General features: G+C 44.7%; 1 long non-coding RNA gene across 1 annotated transcript in view; it reads left to right on the forward strand.

The window, feature by feature from the left end:
- LOC129040518 (uncharacterized) overlaps nucleotides 1-20,775 on the forward strand; it is a 34,212-nt gene extending 13,437 nt beyond the window's left edge. Inside the window, exons 3-7 of the long non-coding RNA XR_008503659.2 lie at nucleotides 267-419; nucleotides 5,176-5,443; nucleotides 7,045-7,707; nucleotides 16,975-17,053; nucleotides 18,366-20,775. This is a non-coding gene — a long non-coding RNA (uncharacterized LOC129040518). The remainder of the gene's footprint in view (nucleotides 1-266; nucleotides 420-5,175; nucleotides 5,444-7,044; nucleotides 7,708-16,974; nucleotides 17,054-18,365) is intronic.
- Nucleotides 20,776-24,500: the final 3,725 nt, after the last annotated feature.

Consider the following 24,500-nt stretch of genomic DNA (forward strand, 5'->3'; position numbering starts at 1 on the left):
TACAAACTGCTGATATTTCAAAAGTAATGCAAATACCAAACCAGAAAGGGCTTGATTTAGGAACCAAACTTAGGCAGTCATGATGAAAATAAGGACAGAACCTTAGTTTCCAAACTGCAGCGCTGGGGCACAACCATTGCTCTTTCAGTTTGGCCTGGTTAGCAAAAGATGGTCTTGTTATGTAAATAAAGCCCCTAAGGTAGTCAAAATCAAAAAAAAAATTTTTTTTCCTTTTGCTAGCTGTTTTTTTCTTTTTTCTTTTTCAGTTGCGGGAATTTAGCCAATTCAGAGGTCTTGTTCTCCATAATCTGGAACTTTCCTTCAGATTTGATCAAGTTGGATAAAGTTGGTCAAACCCAATGGGAAAAAGATGAAAACAACAAGAAACAGAAACAAACAACAACAACAACAAAAAAACAGTTAAGTGAAACAAACAAACAATCACACAATTTATGTGGTCACTGAGTGCTCTAATAGTAAGGAGAAATTAAGACCAGCTGGCTGTTAATCTTAACTCTAGCCAAGACAAAACTCCAATTCAGCTACTTACCTAGTAATGAGTCTCAGGCTGAAGTCCGCTCTCTCCCATCCTAGAAGCAGGAAAAAACTGAAACTCATCTTCCCTGTTGGAAACGAGCTCAAACTCCAGAAATGAGCTACCTGCCTTCCATCACCATGGAAGCAGGAAAATTTGCCTTCCTTGTTGGAAGCAAGTAAAACTCCAAAAAAGGAGTTGCACAGCAAAATAAACTTCAGATCTCAACAAATTTGGGGAGATCAGGGATTCTCTTGGGGTGGGATGGCTCCCAGGCCTCAGCCAATTGTCCTGTTGGTTTTAGCCATAAAGACAGCTCAGGCTGCTACCACACACTGATAGGAGATTTGTCAAAGGTCGGGACATCTTCACTCAGAATCCCTCTGTGATTACCAATTGTGAACACAAAATATCTGAGATGGGCCTCAGTCAATTTAGAAAGTTTATTTTGCCAAGGTTAAGGACACATCCATGACATAGCCTCAGGAGGTTCTGTTGACATGTGTGCAAGGTGGTTGGGGCCCAGCTTGGTTTTACACATTTTAGGGAGACATGAGATATCAATCAATATATATTAAGACATACATCAGGTGGTCCAGAAAGGTGGGATGACTGGAAACAGGGAGGGGGCTTCCAGGTGATAGGTAGATAAGAGAAAAACAGTTGCATTCTTTTGAGTTTCTAATAAGCCTTTCACTGAATACACAATTCACAGGACTAATCACTTAAGCCTTAGCCTGGCTTAGTGAAACAATAGGGCAAAGGAAGCAATCAGCTATGCATTTGTCTCACGTGAGCAGAGGGATGACTTTGAGTTCTGTCTAGCTATCTTGTTTAGGAATATAATGAGAGGCAGGTTTGCCTGCAGTTCCTAGATTGACTTTTCCCTTTGGCTTAGTGACTTTGACTTTGAGGTCCCAAGATTTATTTTCCTTTAACATTTACAAGGAGAAGTGAAGAAATAAGTAAATTAGAGAGCTAGAAGGATGGAAGTTTGCAGTTAGAGAGAGTGGGATGTTGAAGGTAATACTGGTTGCATATTTCTTATCCAAAATGCTTGGGACCAGAAGTGTTTCAGATTTCAGATGTTTTCAGATTTTGGAATATTTGCATTATACAGGTTCAGCATCCCTAATCTGAAAACCTGAAATCCAAAATGCTCCAATGATTGTTTCCTTTGAGCATCACAATGGTGCTCAAAAGGTTTTGGATTTTAGAGCGCTTCAAATTTCAGATTTTCAGATTAGGGATAATAAACCTATATCTCAGAAATGGTACATTTCTGAATAATGACAAATTGTCATTATTTGCCATGAGAATTGTCATTAATGTGGGTGGAGATGGGGATGATTGTAGGTCAAGAGATTGAAGCAATAGGGCAGGCTTGGGTGTTAGTACGGCCCTTCATGGGAATGTGTTGATGTCATCCAGGGTCACGGGAGGCTTCTGAGTGGGGAGGAAGCTGAGAGCCTATAGTTACAGTCTTCACTGATGAAGGCAGACAGCAGGAGGTTGGCAGATGGTGGGCACTAACTAGACTGGAAGAGCCAAGAACTTCAGTGGAGCAAGGTTTTACCCAAGACACAGAGGCTGTGGTCTAGAGCAGCCCAGGGATGAAGGAGCACCTATTGGAGAGGACTGTGGGGAAAACAGAGTCCTGGGAGATGAACCAAGCATCAGTTGAGTCTGGAACAGTTAAAATGTATACATCAAATTCTCTCCAAGGACATTGTACCCTTGGCTGAAAATTCCCTCCTTAGTCTATTTCCCATCCCAAATTCCACCCATCCACACTGGCATCCTAGGTCTCTCTAGCAGCTGAACAGGCAGGCCTCCGTAACAACTGTTTCAGCACTGACTGAGTGGTTAAGTTAAATATTAAAAGTTGAAAGAGCCAGTGACCTTATACAAAGGCTGGAATAGAACAAAAGCCCACCACAAGTTTTTGCCTAAGTCTTTCCTGTGCCTTGAACCATGACAAGAGGAGGAAGGACTTCTTAACCAGACCCATTTAGGATTAAATAAGTTTTTATTGGCTGGGTACGGTGGCTCACACCTGTAATCTCAGCACTTTGGGAGGCTGAGGCGGGCAGATCATCTGAGCTCAGGAGTTTGAGACCAGCCTCCTGACCAACATGGTGAAACTCTGTCTCTACTAAAAATACCAAAATGAGCCAGGCATGGTGGCGGGAGCCTGTAGTCCCAACTACTCAGGAGGCTGGGGCAGGAGAATCGCTTGAACCCGGGAAGCAGAGGTTGCAGTGACCTGGGATCACGCCACTGCACTCCATCCTGGGCAACAGAGTGAGACTCCATCTCAAAAAAAGAAAAAAAAAAGTTTTTACTGGGGGTCTGAAGACACAAGTTTTATTGGAGGTCTAAATGAACTCCTCAAACCTCCATGATTTAGCAGGAGATATGATAAGGGTAATCACCCCAGCACTTGGACCCATCTAGATTCAATACATTTACTGAGGCTCCAGAAGAAGGTCTTTACACCTTAGTTATAGATTAGAAGAAGTTAATCACTTATGTCTTTAGATGAATGCACATTTACATGTAGACATATAGCTTAGAAGGTATATAAGCCCTGGAAAACTTTGTAATTTTGAGTTGGTGATATATTCCAGGCCTTCTTCCTGTACCCAGTTACAAAAATAAACTTCCTTCCTTCCCAGTTCATCTGCATCTTGTTATTGGGCCATGAGAATCAGCAGCCTGACCCTCGGCTTGGTCTGGGAAAAACATGGTCTGATAGAGCTCATCCCATGTTCCAAAGGGAGATTAAATGACAAATTAAGATACCCCAATAATAAAATGCCAACAATAAGATGCCCTACAGTGTAATAGAAACAATGTACCATTATGAAATTCCCAGTAGGAAATGAAAGTTCAAAGACTAAATTCACTGGCCATTTCAAGATAAAAAGAAAATTTCAGGTCCAAACTTTTTTCCTGCCTCAATTTCATATTCTGATCAGGCTCAGCCAGAGGATGTCTCAGTATTTAGACAAGAGTGGAGGTTCCTGCGGCACCATCCTGGAGACGTGTAACATTCTCAGGGTGGAGAAGGTGAACTCTGCTCTCATATGTTTTCTACTTAAAGAGTCTGGAATTAATAGGGCACCAAAGATGATCACAGTTCTGTCTCCACATCCACCAAATTTAGAAACCAAATCTGATAACTAAGTCATTTATCAGAGACTCAGTGGTACCCAAGTGAGGAAGGGCCACTGGAGACGATCTTGTTTTTTTCACTGGGGCTGGAGTGCAGTGGCGCCATCTCAGCTCACTGCAAGCCCCGCCTCCCGGGTTCATGCCATTCTCCTGCCTCAGCCTGCCGAGCAGCTGGGACTACAGGTGCTCGCCACCATGCCTGGCTAATTTTTTGCGTTTTTAGTAGAGACGAGGTTTCACTGTGTTACCCACGATGGTCTCGATCTCCTGACTCCATGATCCACCCGCCTGGCCTCCCAAAGTGCTGGGATTACAGGCTTTAGCTACCGCACCCAGCCATTCCCCTCCCTTTTCTGATAGGCTCACTGAACTATTGATGAGCAAAAAGTAAACTTCCCTTGTCTTTGAGTTATTATATATTTTGGGTCTATTTGTTAGAGCAATGCGCTTACCCTACTATACTATCCCTGGGCCTTGTGTGATGAAATTGGTAAGAGCCACAAAAACTGCATTTGGGACACAGGAGAAGGTGGTAGAGGGGAAAATAATCTGACTGACAAAGATTCTGTTTATAGGTGACTTTTTAGGATTGTGGAGCTAGGCAAAGTGGGGATCACTCACACAGCCTGATAGGGGATTTTCCTACGTGAGTGGGCTGACCTGGTGGTCCTGGTTACACTGCCCACCAGCCTTCTGGTGTCTCTACTAGGAGTAAGTTGCCTTCTCTTTCTCCTCCAGGACCCCACACCTCCAGACCCTGCTGTGGGGGGGAGGGCCACCCATTTCTAGTCCCAGTTCCTCCTCTAACTATCCGTGTGACCTTAAACAAGGCCTTTCCCCTCTCTGGCCTCAGTATCCGCCTCTGAACAATGGGGCTGGTGCCTGCTGACCTTCTGGCCCTTTTTTACTCTGTGAGTTTGTGAACTTGTGATAGGGAGACAAGAGTCCTAGGAAATGGAAGGAGAGCACGTTTCACTCTGTCCAGCAGAGGGCAGCAGCTACCCACAAATCAACAGCTGGGCAAAGCCAGGGCTGTGCCGGAGCTATGCACAGGTTCTGCCTCCAGAAGCCTTCAGTGCCAGCCTCTGAGCCAGAGAGTTCCAAGCAGAAGAGGTCCCACCCCTGGAGAAGAACCTCAGAGAGGTCCTCCAAGCCCCTCTCAGCTCTTACTTACGGCATCCCAGATGCCCTATTCCTCTTCTGCAGACAGAAGGTGGGTCAGCCACTAAATGGTGCTCGGACCTTGCAGTTTGGTGGGAAGGAGGAAGCTTATTCAAGCAAGGAAGATGACACAGGCAAAAACCGACGCATAAGCCAAAAGCCCCTCCAAAGCGAGGTGTTGTTCCAGGCTGACAAGTCTCCAGCAGGGTGGACTTCAGACTCCCTGTTAGGAACTGAATTGTGTCCCCCAAAAAGAGAAAGTGACCTCAGAGTATGACCTAATTCAGGAAAGGTCATTGCAGATGCATTTAATTAAATGAAGATGAGCTCATGCTGGAGTAGGGTGGACTCTGAACCCAGTAGGACAAGCGTCCTTGTTAAGAAGAGGGAAATCTGAACACACACAGAGCAGAGACTGCGGTGTGAAGATGGAGGCAGAGATTAGAGAGATGCTGCTACACGCCACAAATGCCTGGGGCTCCCAGAAACTACACGGAGCCTCCCCCAGCGGCTTCAGCAGGAGCATGGCTCAGCCAACACTTTGATCTTGGCCTTCCAGCCTCCAGAACAGTGAGTCGGTGAGTTTCTGTGGTTTAGGCCCTCCAGTTGTGGTTGTTTCTTACGGCAGCCCCAAGAAACCAATACACTCCCCTGTCCACTTTCCATGGCAGAGGTTGGGCATCACTGAATCCCACCTCCACAGCAGGTTTTGCTTGGACTGCACAGTATTTATTGATGCTGCTGTTGGTTTAAATTTCTAATGTGTGTGCCTGTAGCTGGACCACTCCTCCTGATGACTCACCTGGCTCCTGGGGGCATCTGAGATGTGGTTCCTGCTCCATACTTCCTGGGAGAGCAGAGGAACTCCTCAGCCTCCTCTCAAACTTCTCTCAGGTTGTGCTGTTCACTCCCTCCTCAGGCTTCCAGTCCACATGGGTGGCTCTGACCCAGAGAAGATTCTTTGTCTTAGACAAACATCTGCCTCCCTGTAACTTCGGTTCACCAGTACTTGCTCTGCACTCCAGGGCCGTACAGAACCCCTCTCCTCCCTCTGCCCTTAGCCATTGGCTCCTAGGAGATGTTTATCCCACTATCGCTTTAAACTGTCTAGTTCCAGCTCATTCAGAACTTCCTCAGTGATGCAGTTTCCTGATGGTCATATTGCCTGAGTAAGCTCCAGTCTGTTCAACTCCCTCTGTGGTTCAGGAACCAGGACTAAACAGGATTCACCTGATGGACATTCTAACCAGAGTCAAGAGGGCAGAAGCATGGCCTCCTGAGTTCCAAACTCAGTATCTCAATTGTAACCCCCACATGTCAAGGGAGGGGCTTGGTGGGAGGTGATTGGATCATGGGGGCAGTTTGCCCCATGCTGTTCTCATGATAGTGACGGGGGTTCTCACAAGATCCGATGGTTTTATAAGGGGCTCTTCCCCCTTTGTGCACCCTCTCTCTTTCCTGCTTCCTTGTGAAGAAGGTACTTGCTTCTCTTTCTCCTTCTGCCAAAGCATGACCTTATAATTGTAAGTTTCCGGAGGCCTCCCCAGCCATGCGGAACTGTGAGTCAATGAAACCTCTTTCTTTTATAAATGACCCAGTCTTGGGTATTTCTTTATAGCAGTGTGAAAATGGACTAACACAGATATTTGGCAGGCATCCAGTAGTCTTCGATAAACACAACCACCATCTAGTGGCCAGAACAGCCTTATCAGGCCCCACTGTCTGCAATGAAGAGCTGTTCCTTTCCTCATCCCTTAGAGGGCCAAGCACCCAGCATCCTGGGACAGTGGCCCTGTGTGCCCAGCTTTGAGGATGAGCTCATGCCTGGTTGCTCTGGGTGGAGAGAGGGAAGAGTTGAATCAACATCCATATGTATAAATCTCCTTTTGTGCAATTAGAATCACATCCTTAGAATAAATTCCGATCAGTGGCATTACTGAAGCAAGTTGTATCAAAAATGCATAAAAGACCCATTTGTCCAAATTGTTTTCTAACAAGGAAGTAATATTGTTTGCTTTTTGATACTGTTCTTTAGAAAATGATGCATGAGAGTTTTACTTTTAATATAGTGTGTTCTATTTATTTTATATTTTGCAATTTCTGTAATTTTTAAGCACTGTCCTTCCCATACTAGAGGCTCTGCTCTAACTATTCAACTCTGTTTGTCCCAGTTTTCCTAAAATTCCCTTTTCCACTTGTGTGTGGTGCAAGATGAGGCACATTTTCCATGGATGGTGAACAGAGGGAGGAGCCTCTTGATCACAACCAGGTCACCCCACTTCTAAGCCACTGTGCCTCCAGCCCCACAAGACTAAGGAGAGAGAGCGCAGAGTGGTGGAGAGTGAGCTGTGCTGGGACCGTTGTTTCTGTAACCTCATTTTCTGTGTCCAGCTGACACACCTTCAAAGCGGCGTCAGGTCCTAAACTGTAGCTTGCGACGTGCCTGTTTCCAGAAACCAAGGTGAAAGTGCTTTTAGACAGTGTTCCCATGCAAGAGTCCCTTCCCAGCTGTTCTCTGGAAATGCATGTTTCTCTGAACTCTGAGTCCCAAGAAAAATCATTTGAGACATCAAGAAAATGGGGGAAGTGCTAAAATTGTGTGGGAATTCAAGCTTAACAATAAACATCAAGACATTTTTGGTAAAAATGAATCCACTGACATCAGGGAGGAGCAAGAGAACAGCACTCTGACACTGGGTCAGAGGCTAAGACCGACATTTCTGGGAACCACTCCCAGAAGGGCACAGATGAGACGCTTTCAGCCTCTCATCAGCCAGCCTGGCCTGTTGCTGCTGCACATTATGAGTGTGTTCCTGGCATGACTGCTTCTAACAGTGAGTTTTCTGGCAAATCAAATAAATACTAATAAGTCTGTATGCACATTATACTTTATACAAATCCTATGAGTGATGTTCCAGAAATAACAAGTTTTGAAGGCAAAATAAGTCCTTAAATTGGCAACTTTGACACATAATTCCATGTAGTAGTTAATCTTGCTAGAATATCCCAATGTTGTTATTCTAATACAATCTGATAATGTTCACTGGCATTTTCCACTGTTGGCATCTTTACTATAGCCTACAGTTGTTTGTTTCTTTATTTGAGACGGAGTCTCACTCTGTTGCCTAGGCTAGAGTGCAGTGGTATGCCCTTGGCTCACTGCAAGCTCCCCCTCCCAGGTTCATGCAGTTCTCCTGCCTCAGCCTCCCTAGAAGCTGGGATTACAGGCACGTGCTACCACGCCCAGCTAATTTTTTTTATTTTTGGTAAAGACATGGTTTCATCATGTTGGCCAGGCTGGTCTTGAACTCCTCACCTCAGGTGATCAGCCTGCCTCGGCCTCCCACACACAGCGCTGGGATTACAGGTGTGAGCCACGATTCCCGGCTGCCTATAGTTCTTTGTAAAGCAGACAAAATAGTTTCATTTTTTTTAAAGAAATGAACATATATGAGGCAACCTGTACCTAATTTAGGAGTTCAGAAATTCCCTGGACTGCCTATACACTTTGGTTTCTCATTCCTAATTCCCAAAGATTAAAATCTGTCAGGAATTTGGAAACACTGAATCACAGGCCAAAATAGGATCATGTCTCCATTCATTCATTCATTCAACAATTATTTATTGAGCGCATGCTATTTTTCAGGCACTGTGCCACATTTTGAGAATAGAGTAGTGAATAAGACAGAGTCATCACTTTAGGGAGTTTATATTTTAGAGGAGAGAAAGACAAATAAAAGTGTTTAGGCCGGGCATGGTGGCTCACACCTGTAATCCCAGAACTTTGGGAGGTCAAGGCAGGTGGATCACCTGAGCTCAGGAGTTCAAGACCAGCCTGGGCAACAATCCCATCTCTACCAAAAATATAAAAAATTAACTGGGTTTGGTGGCACATACCTGTGGTCTCAGCAACTTGGGAGGCTGATGTGGAAGGATCTCTCGAGCCTGGGAGGCAGAGGTTGCAGTGAGCCGAGGTTGTGACACTGGACTTCAACCCGAGTGACAGAGCCCATCTCAAAAACAACCCTGGGCTGGGCATGGTGGCTCACGCCTGTAATCCCAGCACTTTGGGAGGCCGAGGTGGGCAGATCATGAGGTCAGGAGATTGAGACCATCCTGGCTAACATGGTGAAACCCCATCTCTACTAAAAATACAAAAAATTAGCTGGGCATGGTGGCGGGCGCCTATAGTCCCAGCTACGCGGGAGGCTGAGGCTGGAGAATTGCTTGAACCCAGGAGGCAGAAGTTGCAGTGAGCCAAGATCGCACCACTGCACTCCAGCCTGGGCAACAGAGTGAGACTCCATATCAAAAAAAAAAAAAAAACAAAAAACTCAGAGCTGTTTAATACAATGTACTGTCAAGTGGTGATGAGCACTATGGAAATGTGAAGCAATGTTTGAGTGCAGCGAGTGAAGCAGTGCTGTTTTGTATGTGATTGTCATAAGGACCCCTCAGAAGAGCAGAGAGCTGAATGCAGTGAGCATAGAACCTTACTGAGGCCTGGGCAAGGCTCTTCCAGACAGCAAAATGCCCTGAGGCAGGACTGTGTTTGGCGTGTCCTGGAAACGGGAGAGAAGCCAAGGCCTCTGGAATGTGGTGAAGGAGAGGGAAAAGTAGGAAATGAGGCTGGAGCCAGAACATATAGGGGCCAGAACATATAGGGCTGTGTAGGTCACGTTGAGTTCTTTGGATTTTCCTGTAAGTGTGGATGGGAAGCAGTTGGATGGTTTTGAGCAGGGGTGGTGTGACCTGACCTGCATTTTAGAATCATCCCACTGGCTGAGGTGTGGAGGAAAAAAGCAGGGGGCAGAAGTAGAGGCGAGGGGCAGCCAGTTAGGAGGCTACAGGAGTAGCCCAAACCAGACAGGAGGGTGGCTTGGCCCTCAGAGATCTTGGTGGGGCAGATTAAAGAGTGATCAAGTTAGAGCTAACAGGACTTTTTTTTTTGTTTTTTTAGACTGGGTCTCGCTTGTTGCCCAGGCTGTAGTGCAGTGGTGCAATCATGGCTCACTGCAGCCTTGACCTCCTGGATCAAGGTATCCTCCCACCTCTCAGCCTCCCAAGCAGCTGGGACTACAGGTGCATGCCACCACGCCCAACTAATTTTTGTATTTATGGAGATATGGGTCTCACCATGTTACCCAGGCTGGTCTTGAACTTCTGGGCTCAAGCCATCTGCCTGCCCTGGCCTTCCAAAGCATTGGAATTACAGGCCTGAGCCACTGTGCCAGGCCAGAGCCAACAGGACTTACTGAGAAATTATCTGAGAGAGAGGGGTCAAGGAAGACTCCCCCTGTTCAACCAAGCAACGAGGTGAATGGTGCTGCTGCTTCCTGAGATGGGGAAGACTGTAGAGGAAACAAACCAGGAATGACAAATCAGTAATTTAGCTTTGAATACATTAGGCTTGAGATGTCTAGTCTATACCCAAACAGACCACACTGTGGCATCTGGGCAGCAGGATCTGCAGAATCCAGCAGGATGGATGCTGATGCCAAGCTGAGTAGACAGTTGGGTCTGTGAGTCTAAAGCTCAGGGAAGACCTCAGCGTCTGGGATACAAATCTGGAGATCATCAGCCTGTCGATGAAAGCCAGGGGAATGATGGAAGATACTATGAGAAAAAGTGAAGAGAGGAAAGAGAAGAGGTCCATGGAAGGAGACCTGGGAGAATCCAACCTTCGATTAGATCAGGAAGAGGAGAAGAATCCAGCAAAAAACTCTGAGAAGTCTCTGGGAAGGAAGTCTTCCTTCCTTTCCCTGTACCAGGAGAGGTGCTATCCCAGAAATCAGTAAAGAAAAAGTGTTTGATGGGGAGAGCAGGATCACCTTTGTCAACTGCTGTTGCGAGACTTGGAAAAATAAGGACTGGGAAGAGAGCAATAGAAACTTTGAAAGCCATTGGTTATCTTGACAAGAGTTGTTTTTGTGGGGGTGGTGAGAACTGGAGCCTGATTGGATGGGTTCAAGAGAGAATGGGGAGTTCTAGCCAAGAAGGCTGATGAGGATGATTCAAATTAAAAATGTTTTCTTTTTATGAGTCCTCTCATATTTACTGATACAACTGATATATTGGGTCTCCATTCTGCCACATTACTTTATATTGATCATGTATTATATCTGCTATGTTTCTCCACGCAACGTATTTTTTTACTTTAAAAATTGTATTTATAAAGGTTTGTAATTTTATTCCAGTGGTTATTTTATATGTACACTTTTTAAAATGCTCTTAATTTTTTTTTTTTAAGACAGAGTCTTGCCCTTTGCCCAGGCTGGAGTATAATGGCGTGATCCTGGCTTATCAAAGCCTTGGCCTCCTGGGCTCAATAAGTCCTCCCACCTCAGCCACCTGAGTAGCTAGGACTACAGGTATGTGCCACCACACCAAGCTATTTTTTTTGTATTTTTTGTAGAAATGGTGTCTCCCTGTGTTGCCCAGGCTGGTCTCAGTCAGGCGATCCAGGGCAAAAGCAATCCTCTCACCTCAGCCTCCCTTGGCTCTTACTCTTATTTTCCTGTTTAAGCTTTTACTATCTGGTTTATAAATACTGTAGTATTCTTCATCTCCCATCCATTGCCCATACAGCAATCTAGGGGCATATTCCGTTTTTCTCTTTCTATTTCCTTTGTCCCATTTTTGAGTTGCACTATTTCCTTATCATCTCTTATCAGCTGAAGCTCATTCTCTAGTATACCAATCAGAAAACTTTTTATTTTTTGCAAGGGGCCAGATAGTAAATATGTTCAGTTTTGCAGGCATGCAATCTCTGCCACAGCTCTACCATTGTAGAGTATAAGCAGCCATAGACAGTATGTAAACAAATGGGTATGGCTGCCTTCCAATAAAACTTTGTTTGCAAAAACAGGTGGTGGGCCAGATTTGGCCTATAGGCTAAAGCCGTATCTTAGAGTAGCAGCAGATAAGGAGACAGAAAAACTGTGCAGGAGGTGAGAGAAAATTGGCAGGAGAGCTAGGGGGATATTGACAAAAGAGGAGCCCTTTAAATCTTCCAGGGGTAGAAAAAATGAAATTCTTCGATACTATTGATTACTCAATAGTTTACCTGCTCGGAAGGAGGAAAGGTGTCTCTTCCATCTCAGGGTTGGCTCAGCATCCATCCTGCTGGATTCTGCAGATCCTGCTGGCCAGATGCCACAGTGTGGTCAGCTGAAAGTGATTTGCTCATCCTGAAAACAGCAGGTATAGAAAGCACTCTTTCAGCGCCATGGCAACCAGATCATGTTTTTCTAAAAAAGGATCAGATCAGTGGGTGCGTCCCTCCAGGCATTAATCCATTAATGTGCACTGAGCTCATTTCAGAGCCGGGCCCTGGGCTGAGTGCTTGGAATACAAAGATGCAAAAGGCTAAGTCCTTGTTTTTAAGGAGCTCATAGACTGGAGGAGGAGGCAGACATGCACAGTAAACAGTGTAATCACACGTCATCAAAGGATGGGACACACAAAGTGCTGGGGAGCATCTCCTCCTCTTTGGGAGAAACTGACCTGGAGACCTAAGGTTGAGCTGAATTTTGGAGAATCAGTCAGAGTTGGTCAAGAGGACAAACTGGGATGGGTCAAGGAAAATGGAGAAGCTTGAGAGCTGTGGCAGCTCCGTGGAATGGCAAGTATGGCCAGAGGATGGCATCTCCAGGGTGCCAGAGATGGCCATGGAAAGGCACCGAGGCCAGGCCATGCTGGGCCTCTGCTGCCTCTGCTGCCTCTGCTGTCACCAAGGTCAACCACAACCTAGTGCCCAAGCCAGTGGCATTTTCCAGCCTACTTTTACTCATCCCTTCTTTTAGAAAATGCTCCCTTGACAGTCTGATTTTCATGGTATCATGATCTGCTATCTCCTGATGTGTCCTCTGCACATTCAGCTGCTCTTTCTCACTCTCTTATTTGCGCTCTCACTTCCTTAAATTTTAACCTTCTTGTGCTGCACTTTCTCCAGGTATATAAGAAACCTCTCTATTTTTCACTTTCATCTGTATTGCTCTTTGCCTGTTGGCCTCAATTTCTCCTACCACAAGATGAGCCCCTGTACGTATCTAGGAATGTGGCCTCAAGAACCCCAGTGTGGCAATCCCAGTGAAAAGCCTTTTCCCAGTACTCATCTTTCCATCCCGGGGAAGGCATGGGATTGCTGTTTGTTGGTTGTGTACCTACCCTGGGATGCAGCGCTATTATCAGAGTGATGGGCTAATATGATATATGGTGAGGGAAATGAGGTTCCATGATTGGCCCCATCAGTCACAGGGATGGAAAGGCAGTTTCCTAAGACAGATGTATCAGGCAGGAGAGAGGAGCTATACAATGTCAACAGGGAAAGTGTAATATAAATAATCATGAACTAATAATAGGGGGTTAGCCACTAAGGGATAAAAAGAAGTCTAAAGGTTACAGAAACAGGTGAATGGATAAACAAAATGAAATGTTATTCTGCCACAAAGTGGAATGAAATTCTGATACATGCTACCACATGGATAAACCTTGAAGACATTATGTGAAATGAAATAAGCCAGACTCAAAAGGGCAAATATTGTATGGTGCCATTTATACAGTGTACCATGAATAGTCAATTCATAGAGACAGAAAGTAGAATGGAGGTTTTCAGGAGCTGGAGGAAGGGAAGAACGGGAAGTTATTGTTTAATGGGTGATACAGCTTGGCTCTGGGTCCCCACCCAAATCTCATCTCAAATTGTAATCCCATGTCAAGGGAGGGACCTGGTGGGAGATGACTGGATCATGGAGGTGATTCTTGTGATAGTGAGTGAGTTCTCATGAGATATGATGGTTTAAAAGTATGTGACTCCCTTCTCTCTCTCTTTTTCTGTCTCTCCTACCACTTTGTGAAGAGATCTGCCTTGCTTCCCCTTCACCTTCCACCATGAGAGTGTTTCCCAAGGCCTCCCCAGGCATGCAGAACTGTGACTCAATCAAACCTCTTTTCTTCATATATTACCCAGTCTTAGGTAGTATTTTTATAGCAGCGTGAGAACAGACTATTACAATGGGTATAGAGTTTCACCTTGGAATGATAGAAAAGTTTTGGAAATAGATAGTGGTGATGGCTGCAAAACATTGTGAATGTATCTAATGTCACTGAATTGTACACTTAAAAATGGTTAAAATGATAAATGTTATGTATGTTTTACCACAATAAAAAAAATACAGGCCAGCCTGGCCAACATGGTGAAACCCTGTCTCTACTAAAAATACAAAAACGAGCTGGGTGTGGTGGCACATGCCTGTGATCCCAGCTACTCTGGAGGCTGAGGCAGGAAAATCGCTTGAACCTGAGAGGTGGAGGTTGGAGTGAGCGGAGATCACGCCACTGCACTCCAGCCTGGGCGATAGAGTGAGATTCCGTCTCAAAAACAATAAACAAACAAACAAACAAAAAACAGGAATTGTGGATATAGGGGCAGGCACTAGCTCTAGGGCTGAAGCAGAGAACCCAAGGAAGGAACCAACTTGGAAAAGGGTCTCCCCAGGAATGAGACTCAGATGCCCTTGGAGATGGTGTGGCTAGAGCCCGCAGGATGGCAGAGAAGTTTGTTGTAGTGCTTGAGGCCGGGCTGGCATGCAAGAAACCCCGCACCGGTGGGGGCAGCGGGCTGGGGGCTGACAGCATTCACTGAGAAGCTGCCCTCTGAGGTGCAGGCACTCACTAGGACTTTACCCATGGTATGTTACTGAAACTCAGGGGAGGCAACTGCTGGAGCGTTTATGAGACACACTGCGCCACCATCTGGGGCTTCAGCAGCGTTTGGTGAAAACCTGCCTGTGGGGTTGCTGTTAAATTTGCTGGAGAGCTGACTGAGGTGCTAGCAGAACTCCTTATGAAATCACCAGGGATGAGCATTCCTGGGTGCCCCATGCACCAGTCAAGAGCAGGAGCAAGAGAAAAGGAAGGGAGCTCTTCTTCCTGCAGTGTCTCTCCAGAGCCCTCCATTGACAGCACTTAATATCATGCTAGCAGGCAAAGAAATGTTTACAGGATTCAGCTCCAGTATCACAAAGGAGGATAACGAAGAGTGGATTTGGAATTCAGAGGCTCTAAAGTGATAACTGTCACAGCCCACCCCTTTGGCTATTCAGTTTCCATATGCACCCTCCTACACATATCTGAACTTCTATATGACAACGAGCAAAATACAGCTATCCTTCTTACCAGGGAAAATATTCCTACCCTTTCTCCCAAATGAGAAGATACTCAGTGCCAACAACAATTTTATCTATCTCTGGCTATATTCATTACTCAAATTTGATCACAGTCCCTTTAAATATTCTGTTACCAAAAGACCAAATTGTAAAGTTAACCTCCAACAACTTGTATATAAACTAATAAAGGGAAGAAGGAGAGAGAGATAAAATGGATGGCATTTTCCCATCACCCATCTATCAGTGGAAAAGAACTCTGGGGAAGTGCTCTTGAGGAAATATCTTTGGGAAGAATCCCTTATTGGCCCTACTTGGGTCATGTGTGTTGGAATCTGTGAAAGTCGGGAATTTTGCTCATCTTACAAGCTAGTAAGCCTGTTATGGTTTCATGGATGCTGGCAGATGACATGAGACTGGATCAGAGACAAAGGACTACACTACTCATGGCAGAACAAGTTGCATGAGGTTTGTGTTAGTTAGCATTGGTTTTCCTTGTCCCCAAGTCCCACAGAGGTGATGTGGAGGGGCCCAGTACTGTACATGCAGTGTGTTTGTACTGCAGCTAAGGAACACTGAGCTTGGGAACATACAATTTAATAGTAAGTGGTGAGCAAGTCTGCCCTTTGTCTGGGGCAGGGGGATATTGCTTTGTCAAGGCTGTCTACTGCAAACACAACCCTGAGAAATGTCTCAAGCAAGGAACAGTCAGGACCTTGCATTCTTGTCATCCCCAGCAAGAGCATGCGGAGACAATCAGAGCCTGTGGCAAATTGCCTGTCACAAAAATCCACCACAAGGCCTGACAGATACTTGGCCAAATTCACATTTTCCCATGAGTATGCTATCTCATCAGCTGCTCTGATTAGTCTGACCAACAGAGGGACCAAATCTGTTTAATTTGATTCCTATCACATTTAAAATTAAGGCTGCTATTGACAGGACTTCAAGCAATACAGCAAGGCAAGTCTGCCATATTGATCTCACACATGTCCCCAGGGTCCCGGGCTCAGCCAACTGTCTAAAAGTTCTGGGGGCAAAGGAGACCAGTCATTCTTATTTCAGATAGCTAGGATAAAATCTAATGTCAGTCTAGTATTCATTATGACCCACTCATGGGAGTTTAGATTCACTGATATCATTGCCAGTGACTACAGGAGGCAATGTAGGGAGCAAAGACCCTCATCCCTGACAGAAGGACATTCATGGCCCATTCTCCCTTAACAAAGAGACAATCCGAAGGGGAGCAGGTCGCTCTAGTTTGGAATTTTTTGTTAAATTTGATTTGAATCATGATTGCATTGGTTTGGTTAGGTAAGGTGGTTAAAGTTTATGTGTCAACTTGGCTGGGTCATGGGACTAAGATATTTGGTCAAACATTACTCTGGATGTTTCTGTGAGGGTGTTTTTGGATGAGATTAACATTTAAATCATTGGACTTTGAGTAAAGCAGATGACTCTACCTAATGTGGTTGACCCTCAGCCAATCAATTGGAGGCCTAAATAGAACAAAAGACTGACCTCTTCCAGGCAAGAAGGAATTCTGCCAGCACATGAACTTTGCACTTGAACTGAAACAGCGGCTCTCCTGGGTCTCCAGCCTGCCAGCCCACCCTGCAGATTTTGGACTTGCCAGCCTCCATAATCATGGCAGCCCATTCCTTAAAATAAATCTCACTCTCTCTCTCCCTCTAGAATATATATATATGTATACACACACACACACACACATACACACAATATTATATGTATTTTATATGCACACACAAAATAATAGATAGATAGATATCATATTAGTTCTGTTTTTTTGGAGAACCCTGACTAGTCCTAGTTGTCTTTCTTTTCTTTTTCCACTTTTCTTCTGAGCTCATGTTCCACCTCCTCATATCTTACCATCATTTTCCTGAGCTCACTTTATCTTTTTCCTTCTTAAAGGCAACATTTCATTAAGTTTTTAAGTGCCTGGCAATTGCTTGGTTACAACCGGCATCTGCTCCATGGCAGCCTCTTCCTGGTGAGTATTCCACATCTGCCATTAGTTTTTCCTATTCCTTTCCTACATTTGCAGAGATCCTGTATGTCTTCCTTTTTGATGACTCATCTTTGAACAAGTGGAATTTTTTTTTTTTTTTTGAGACGGAGTCTCACTCTGTCGCCAGGCTGGAGTGCAGTGGCGCAATCTCGGCGCACTGCAACCTCTGCCTCCCGGGTTCCAATGATTCTCCTGCCTCAGTCTCCCAAGTAGCTGGGACTACAGGTGCCCGCCACCACGCCCAGCTAATTTTTTGCATTTTTAGTAGGGACAGCGTTTCACCATGTTGGCCAGGATGATCTTGATCTCTTGACCTCGTGATCCACCTGCCTCGGCCTCCCAAAGTGCTGGGATTACAGGCGTGAGCCACCGCGCCTGGCCAAACAAGTGGAATTTTTCCTGGACCAGCTCTTTGCTGGTCATGTGGGAGGAGTTGGGGCTGTGTTCCAAGTCAGCTGGAATTTTTCTTATAACCCAGGATTTTAGATGTGAGCTTGATCAGCCTTTACTTCTCAGCTTAAGCAGGTCTGGGCATGTTTGGCAACCTGGCCTGCAAGATGAAAATTTCCATAATTTGGTGTTCATCTATTTATTCAGTTTTTGCCCGAATGATGAAGGAGGAAGTTTACATCTTGCTCCCTGGGTACAGGCAGAGACAGTGTGTGCACTTCCATCCTACAAGGACCAGATCTGAACAGTCTGGAGAGAGGAGCTGTGCTGGCAGCAGACAGATCTCTGCTTCAGGGGCCAGGTGTCCAGGTGAGATGCCACAGCACGGCAGAGAGAACAGAGGCTTCTCTGCATGCCTGCCAGGGAATTGGCACCATGTCAACAGAAATCTTAGGTTACAGGAACAGAAACCAGCCCTGACTGACGTATGCAAGCCCGGAGCTTTCCTTTCTCCTTGCACTTCCCACATGTTCCCCACATAACCAGCAACCACAGAGCCACCCCCTGCCACCCAATGACTCCCTCCTGAGCTAGAAACTTGTAAGACTCAGCTAGGAGTCTGAATGGTTGGATATCTAAAGCAAAGAATAATCTAGTTTGTAACATGGGATCAAAGGAAGAACTGAATATCTACATTCTGTGTAAAAGAGGCCACTTTGGAGATTTCTATGCTTCTCAGGGGCTCTACCTCAGGATGGCTCAGCTGTAATTATCTTTGGATTCCTATACAGATCCAATTTCCCTGGAAAGAGAAAGTCTCATGTTTGTTAATAATATGAGGAAAGAATTAAAATATATCAGCTGCTATGGGCTAATGTCATTTATTTTGACTTTTCTTTTGTAGAAGAAATGCTGATGCAGTGTCACGCTGGTGTCTGTCCTCCTTACAGAATGCCTGAACAGTTCCATTGACTCAAAGTGAAGATCAAAAGAACCAAATGACAGCAATAGCCAAGTGTAATCATCAGTAACCCTGTGTTCTATCCACGGGTAAAGAACAATCATCCTCTTCATTATGGGTTTCAATTTAAAATGTAATACATTTTTAGAAATGCCTATTTCCTTTTATAATCTCTTTATATAATCTAGGTTATTCTGGCTCTTAGGTCTTCATTTAGCTACTGAAAAGATTTTATCTCAAATCAATGATCTAACCACCCATGACCACCTCCCACCTCTCTCCCCGTACACCCCCCAGCCTGAATTCTGGGAACTCAGGTAAAATGCTTTCTGGAAACCTGCCTGTATTAGTCTGTTGTCAAGCTACTAGTAAATGAATACCTGAAACTGGGTAATTTATAAAGGAAAGAGGTTTCCTTTATAGTTCCACATGGCTTGGGAGGCCTCACAATCATGGTGGAAGGCGAATGAGAAACAAAGTCACATCTTGCATGGCAGCAGGGAAGAGAGAGTTTGTGTAGGGGATCACCCCTTTAAAAAACCATCAGATCTTGTGACACTCATTCACTATCATGAGAACAGCATGGGAAAGACCCGCCCCCCCAATTCAATTACCTCCCATGACACATGGGAATTATAGGAGCTACAATTTACAATGAGATTTGGGTGGGGGTACAGACAAACCATATCACCGCCTAAAACCAACTCAATAGTCTAAGGAATTTGACTGGGGAGAATCTGGAGAGGATTTAATTAATTTGGCAAAAGGATTAGCAATTGGATCTAAGTGAGAAAAGAGAATTCTTGGAGGAAAAAAAGATGTTTAGTTACACTGAGAAGTTAAAACCTGAAGTAATTGCCTTTGAGATTTTTTTCAGGAAATGAGTATTGACTGCCTACTGTGCGTCAAATTATGTGTTTCATGTCAAAGACTCCAAAGTAGATAAGATATAGGCCCAGCCTTGGGGAGCTCATTGAGTCACAGAGAAAGTTTGAATGTTTCAGAGGAATCATCAAGAACAGGGGATCAGCAATCTATTATATTTTAATTGCCTCTTTTCATGATTATAAAAGCAATGCATGCCTGCTGAAGAGAATTTGGAAAAACAAAGAAGAAATTAAAAATCATCTCTGATCCTGCCACCAGAAATAACCACTGTTAGCAATGGTATCACTTCTGTAGGTCTACATGGTTATCATAATAAGCTCTAGCATTGATTACATGCATCTCATGTACCAGAGATTATGCTAGACTCTCATTTAATCTGTACATCAGCCCTATGAAGTAGGGACCATCATTCTCCTCATTTTACAGATGAGGAAGCAGAGGCTTCGAGAGGTTACTCTGCCTAAAGCCTCATAGCTAGTGAGTGGCAGAGATTGGACTCACCCAAGCTTTGTCTTATTCTTAAGCTCTCAACCAACCCAGTGGTGAGAAGAGCCAGCAGCAAAGCCTGTCATCTTTGTCTTTTTTTTTTCTAACCTCAAATCAGGGAGAAAAGCCTTTGTCATTAGAAGGGCAAGGTAATTCTGAAGACAGCCCAGTGTCCATGTCTCCGATTTGGCTTTCAGGGGCCTGTCTGATACCTATGGAGAGACAAGGGCTGAATAAGCTGTACCCTCAAAACAAAACTGTAGTCTTTTTAGGGACTCTCTGATAGTAATGCAGAGGGAGAAAGGCTTGCTTTGTCTCACGGGGAAGAAGGTTCCCTACGGAAATTGAAGGCAGTGCCCGTTAACATAGCGCTGCCACCTGGTGGAAATCGTGGTGTAGGACATCATGTCTAGCACAACTAGCGCTGAGAGACACTCCCTGGGAAGAGAAATATTTGGAGAGAAATTTGCAAGAAGTTGGAAGTCTTGCAGTAGCAGGTAGGAACAAGAATTATAACTGCTACTGTGACCCCCTGAGGCTCCTCACATCCTCTTAAGGCTTGGAGAAACTCATATTATGTATATTTTCCTGTAATTTTGAAAAATGTTTTCCTTTATGCTTTGTTGTAATGAAATTACCTCTGATGGTCACATACCTTAAATATTTAGTATATATATGAATACTAAATGTCCTTTTTCAGGAGTTAGTTTACCTGCATCTAAAATCAGGAATATGTCACAGAGTAACTGAGCAAAAAGTGCTGTTAGGTTTGTGCATTTCACCCTTTGCCTGGGATGAGAGGATGTCAATCATCTTGGTACTAATGACAGGAAAAGTGCCCTCCTATCCATGTGTATCTGCTACTTGACTCAAGTCTCCTTATTTCATTTTCTAGCATAACTCAAAGGATTGTGATTGTTGTTTTACATCTGTGTTAATGAGATAAATAAGTTTAAAATAAAAAGATGTGTACCAGGCAGATGGAAAGGTGAACCATGAAGTTTTTGCCATCTGGATCTTCTGTCAAAGACAGATGAAAAATTCTGCCCAGGGTGTATGCTGAAGAACACAAATACTTAATCTGGAGTTCAAGTACGGGCTTCAAGGAGTCTACACACCCTTGAAATTTTGGGCCAGATGGAATGTGTCTGGAAGTGTGTTCATTTTTCTGGGAGGAAGGTCCAGAGTTTTCATCAGCTTCTGAAAACAGTGCATGCCCAAAAAGAAGGTTCAAAATCATTGCCTGGGGCCTTTCAGAGGGTCCTTCTAATCATGGGGTTCTCTAATGTTAATCAACACCACATGCACTGTTATTATTAAAAGTAATTGGGTCAGGCATGGTGGCTCATGCCTATAATCCCAGTACATTGGAAAGCTGAGGGAGGTGGATTGGTTGAGTCCAGGAATTCCAGACCACCTGGCCAACATGGTGAAACCCCCTCTCTACAAAAAATACATAAAATTAGCTGGGTGTGAAGGCACACATCTGTAGTCCCAGCTACTTAGGAGGCTGAGGTGGGAGTATCTCCTGAGCCCAGGAGGTGGAGGCTGCAAGTGAGTTGAGATCATGCCTCTGGCACTCCAGCCTGGGCAACAGAGTGGGACCCTGTTTCGATAATGATAATAGTAATCATCATCATCATCATGATGTTGCAAGCTGATTTGAAATAACTCATTTTTATATAAGCACTTGGATTTATGTAGGCTTGACTGAGGAATTACACCAGTGATGAAGGGTTCAACCTAGACACTGGTAAGGCAGACCAAGCCACATGAACCCCTGCAGTTGGCAGGCCAGCAGCCAGTCCATCCTTCCTCCTTTAGACCTGTGGACTGCACTCAAGATCAGTAGAGGCTCTGTCAGAAGGTCCTGGGAAACAAGACCTGTCCATGGTTTCTTTACCTGAAAGTAAAAATGTTTGATGATATAATTTTTAAGTTCCTTTGAATCATTAAAGCTCGCTGATTTAGGAGAATGGCTTTTACAATTTTTAAGCTTAAACTCCCTCCTAAGTTTCTGAAGATCCCCTTGGGCCACTTCATGGATTTGATTTAAATCTAAAGTCCTAGGGGTTTCAAGGAGCACAGCTTGGAATCTACTGTCCTGGGACATTCATTGTATTAGTCCGTTTTCATGCTGCTGATAAAGACATACCCAAGACTGGGCAATTTACAAAAGAAAGAGATTTAATTGGACTTACAGGTCCACGTGGCTGGGGTAGCCTCACAATCATGGTGGAAGGCAAGGAAGAGCAAGTCACATCTTACATGGATGGCAGCAGGCAAAGAGAGAGAGCTTGTGCAGGGGAATTCCTCTTTTTAAAACCATCAGATCTCACGAGAACTTATTCACTGTCATAAGAACAGCATGGGAAAGACTTGCTCCCATGATACAATTATCTCCCACAGGGTCCCTCCCACAACATGTGGGAATTCAAGATGAGATTTTGGTGGGGACACAGCCAAACCATATCATTCCACTCCTGGCCCCCCCCCCAAATCTAATGTCTTCACATTTCAAAACCAATCATACCTTCCAAACAGTCCCTCAAAATCTTAACTCATTTTAGCATTAACTCAAAAGTTCACAGTCCAAAGTCTCATTCGAGACAAGGCAAGTCCCTTCCACCTATGAGCCTGTAAAATCAAAAGCAGGTTAGTTACTTCCTAGATAGAGTGTGGGTATGGGCACTGGGTAAATACAGCCATTTCACGTGGGAGAAATCGGCCAAAACAAAGGGGCAACAGGTCTCATGCAAGTCCAGAATCCAGTGGGGCAGTCAAAGCTCCAAAATGATCTCCTTTGACTCCATGTCTCACATCCAGGTCATGCTGATGCAAGTGGTGGGCTCCCATGGTCTTGGGCAACTCCACCCTTGTGGCTTTGCAGGGTACTTTCTGGCTGCTTTCACAGGCTGGCGTTGAGTGTCTGCAGCTTTTCCAGGTGCACAGTACAAGTTGTCAGTGGATCTACCATTCTGGGGTCTGGAGGAGAGTGACCCTCTTCTCGCAGCTCCACTAGGTGGTGCCCCAGTAGGGACTCTGTGTGGAGGTTCCAACCCCACATTTCCCTTCCACACTGCCCTAGCAGAGGTTCTCCATGCAGTGAAAGAGAAAGAGGTTTAATCGGACATACAGTTCCATGTAGCTGGGGAAGCCTCAGGAAACTTCTGCCTGGACATCCAGGCATTTCCATACATCTTCTGAAATCTAGGCAGAAGTCCCCAAACCTCAATTGTTGACTTCTGTGCACTCACAGGCTCAACACCACATGGAAACTGCCAATGCTTGAGGCCTGCACCCTCTGAAGCCATAGCCCCAGCTCTACGTTGGCTCCTTTCAGCCATGACTAAAGCAGCTGAGATGCAGGGCACAAAGTCCCTAGGCAGCACACAGCCCAGGGACCCTGGGCCTGGCCCACTAAACCACTTTTTCCTCCTAGGCCTCTGGGTCTGTGATGGGAGGGGCTGCCATGAAGACCTCTAACATGCCCTGGAGACATTTTCCCCATTGTATTGGGGATTAACATTCGGCTCCTCATTACTTATGCAAATTTCTGCAGTTGGTGTGAATTTCCCCAGAGAATATGGAATTTTCTTTTCTATTGCAAAGTTAGGCTGGAAATTTTCTGAACTTTTATGCTCTGCTTCCCTTATAAAACTGAATGCCTTTAACAGCACCAAAGTCACCTCTTGAATGATTTGCTGCTTAGAAATTTATTCTGCCATATACCCTAAATCATCTCTTTCAAGTTCAAAGCTCCACAGTCTCTAGGGCAAGGGCAAAATACTGCCAATCTCTTTGCTAAAACATAACAAGAGTCATTTTTGCTCCAGTTCCCAGCAAGTTACTCATCTCCATCTGAGACCACCTCAGCCTGGACCTTATTGTTCATATCACTATCAACAATTTTGTCAAAGCCATGCAACAAGTCTCTAGGAAGTTCCAAACTTTCCCACATTTTCCTGTCTTCTTCTGAACCCTCCAAACTGTTCCAACCTCTGTCTGTTACCCAGTTCCAAAGTTGCTTCCACATTTTTGGGTATCTTTTCAGTAACGCCCCACTCTACTGGTACCAATTTACTGTATTAGTCCATTTTCATGCTGCTGATAAAAACATACCCAAGACTGGGCAATTTACAAAAGAAAGAGGTTTAATTGAACTTACAGTTCTATGGGGCTGGGGAAGCCTCACAATCATGGTGGAAGACAAGGAAGAGCAAGTCACGTCTTACATGGATGGCAGCAGGCAAAGAGAGAGAGCTTGCACAGGGGAATTCCTCTTTTAAAAATGATCAGATCTCATGAGAGTTATTCACTATCATGAGAACAGCATGGGAAAGACTTGCCCCCATGCTTCAATTATCTCCCACTGGGTCTCTCCCATGACATGTGGGAATTCAAGGTGAGATTTGGGTGGGGACACAGCCAAACCATATCATTCATATAAGTCATTGAACTGACAAGTGAAAAGGTAACTAGCATTCTTAAAAGAAGATTTTGCCAAAATGTTGTGTTTGAATTTGGATGTCTTAATAAGACTTCCTATTGATTTAAACTAAATTTAAATTAGGAGCCCCTGTGTCATCTCTTTCTGATTGATAATCAATTAGCAGAGGCTTCTCATTCAGCATCTTGGTTTTTTGTTTGTCTGTTTTTTGCTTCCCTAGTCTGCCACATACCTAATGAAAGAAAACACTTAAA

The sequence above is a fragment of the Pongo pygmaeus genome, chromosome 6 (assembly GCF_028885625.2).
Source record: "Pongo pygmaeus isolate AG05252 chromosome 6, NHGRI_mPonPyg2-v2.0_pri, whole genome shotgun sequence".
NCBI classification, from domain to species: Eukaryota; Metazoa; Chordata; class Mammalia; order Primates; family Hominidae; genus Pongo; species Pongo pygmaeus.